The following is a 3,218-nucleotide window of genomic DNA, read 5'->3' as shown; positions in this document are numbered from 1 at the left end:
GCTGCGGCACTGTCCGAATCGTGAATCATTACTTTGAGCCGATTCTTGAATGATTTGGTCGAACCAATTTGTGTGCAAATTAGTGATGGGTCGATGGAAAGGTCGGATCATTTTAATGACACGATCTTGGAATTTCTTTCAGAAGAAGAACTAATCATTATTCATGTAATTTTTCATTTAAATTTAAATAGCCTATTTTCAATACCTGAATTCTCTGAGCACGTCCACATAGCAAACTTTCACCATATCCCAAACAGGAAATCATTAGCTTATAATATAGCCAAAGATCAATTATAAGAAACAAAAATCATTACTCTGCCTAAGTCTCTAGTCGTTCATTAGGCCTACGTGACAACTGCACAATGAATCGTTCATGGGAATTATTGAAGTATAGCCTACACTGGGAGTAAAAGTGTTAAGTATTTGTTTATTGAATCTAGTGCTGGTGTGTTATATGGGAGCTTTGCATTTTTTTTTTAGTTATTTTGATTTTCCTCGAAGTCCTGATTGTGAAATGTTGGACCGATTGCTGGTGATGGTGAACAAACAACGCAACATTGGCTTTGTTTTTATTTTTAAGAGAAAGAATATTTATCTGACACAAAACACGAGAGACGTAGAGACTCAGGAACACATAAACCTGTTGATCCAGTTTCGAATCAGCTTGACCAGCAGGTTTACCTGGTTTCACTAGGTAACTAGCTGTTTTTCGGCCTGACTAGCTGAAAAGTGCCTGAAACCTCTCTAAAAGCCAAGAGACCAGCCCTACCGTATTACAGGTTTGTTGTGTGAGTGCATTTTGTTTTTATTTTAGAAGGTAGGGAACACATTGAGCGATGGAAAGAATCAATGAATTTGAACCGGTTCATTGGATCTCAAGTGAATCGGACTGTCAGCGCTAGTGACTGGTTGGTGAGGCTGCACTTATACTGTTTACCACTTGGTGACACTGTTAATCAGTTTATGTATGCTTAAAGTCACTGAATAGTCTTGTCATACTACAAATACCCATTTAGTTTTAGCTTTATATGTCCTAATTGGTTAAAGTTATGACATACTCTCTAGAATGTCAAGGAATAACAGGAACATCCGGAATTGTGCATTGCATTAGATTTTATAAGCAAACTTGAATTATTCTTTAACAGGCACATGCTTTTTTGGCTTAAGTTTTTCTAGGAGAAAAAAATCTCTACATTCATTTGTGAATCACTTCCTATTTTGGAAATGAAGGCACCCTGAGGGCACAGAAGGTGAAGTGTTCTGGGGCTGAAGTACCTTTTTAAGATGTGATACATGTGGTCAGGCTACTCTGTAACCAATCCTTCCTGTGCAAGGTGCCTCCTGCAGCTTCATCAACTTGGTCTGTATTCTGATCACGTGACCTCGGCAAGCTCAGGACCACCGGGTGACTGTCGGGGGCGACTTTTTCACCTCAGTGGAGAATTTTCCACATTAGTTGTGTTAAGCTATCTGCAGCACGGCTCTGAATGTATTAAAGCAGAGCTTTAATGATGTTTAGGTGCAAGAACAATGGGGAAAAATTTAGCAAAGTCTGTCTAAAGTGGAAAATGCTTACACTCTGCGTTTAAACTAGCATAGTTATGACTCAGAATGGGGAACAAATTATACCATTTTCTGCTATTTCAGAGAATATGATTGCAACAAGCAGGGTTTGAAATAATGTTCTATTTAATAACAAATCGAGCAGTGTTATATAACACAATTTTCAGTCCTCATATTGAAACAAATAGAACGCATGCTGCTACACGCTGAAAGCTCAGTAAAGTCACATAATGGGATTTGCGAGCTTGAATCAGATATGTAACTCTTGCTGAGTTTGGGGGTGGAAAGAGTAGCAGGAAGAAAAATTCAAGCGAATGTCTTTATCTAGCTAGGAGGTGTTTGTCATAATCATGATGCAGGGCTAAATTTGTGAGTCGTAACCACCTGGGATTATCTTTAAATCTGGACAGATATGAGAGTTTGTGTTTGAAAATGGAATATAGTATTATCATTAGTGCTGCTTGCTATAGGGTTACACATTTGAAGTTTGTATTAAACTCTGCACCTCATGAAGTAGGAGGCTTCAAATTGCATGTATGCTTGACGTGTGCTATTACTTTTCTAAACCATGGGACGTATCATTTAAGCCTGGCAGATGGTAAAATGGGAAAAAATGCCATTAAATTACATTGAAGGAGAGACCCAAACCATCACATACTGTAGCAACCACTCAGAACACCCTAGCAACCACAGAGTATCATGCTTAAAATGACCACTAAACAACTACCTGCCATTTTTTTTCACAAACGAGCATATATATATATATATATATATATATATATATATGTGTGTGTGTGTGTGTGTGTGTGTGTGTGTGTGTCTGTGTGTGTTTTTGCGTGTGTCTGTGTGTGTGTGTGTGTGTGTGTGTGTGTGTGTGTGTTTAATAATTTAAATTAATATAATGTATTTTTTACAATTTAAATTATTTTATAACTTTTTGTTTATATTTATTTGCTTTATATATTTAAAGTATGATACTTTACACAAACAGAGGTGTGAGATATTTCGCTCATTATGTTTTTGTTTACATAATATTTGTATGTATGCTGTTTATATTTATTATGTATATATATTATATATATATCGATATATATATATATATATATAAATACACACACAAGCATGTATATAGCTATTTCAGAAAAATTTTATGTTTATGTATTACATATATATATATATTTATTATATATCTTAAACATACACATTAACCTAGTGAAAATGTCAGTTCGTACTTTTGTCCTGCTGATATATTTAGAGTTTAAGGACATTTATATTTGCGTAGTCTAAACACTGAGGTAGATCCTTGCATGTTCTTTGTCGGCTGGGTAATGACCGAGGGTTTTATTAATGCTGACATTGTTCTTAGACTGAACTTGATGACCGCAAGGAGACCATGTGTATCCACAAATTGCCTAAATGTAAAATTAAACCTGACACTTCTTCAAACTACAGTCAACGGGAACATGTTAATTCAGCAATCAGGACTGAACCTGATGATTTTTCACATTACAAAAAACACCTTAGAACATTTTGTTTTGATTGTGATTTAAAAATTAGTTTACCGTCAGAGTAAATGGTCTGTATTACAATGTTTTTTTTTTTTTTGTTGTTTTTTTTTTCATGTGGTCTTTCAATGTAAACAGGGTCAGGAGGTA

Source organism: Cyprinus carpio, chromosome A11 (genome assembly GCF_018340385.1).
Source record: "Cyprinus carpio isolate SPL01 chromosome A11, ASM1834038v1, whole genome shotgun sequence".
Classification (NCBI taxonomy): domain Eukaryota; kingdom Metazoa; phylum Chordata; class Actinopteri; order Cypriniformes; family Cyprinidae; genus Cyprinus; species Cyprinus carpio.
Note: the sequence above shows the minus strand (reverse complement) of the source record.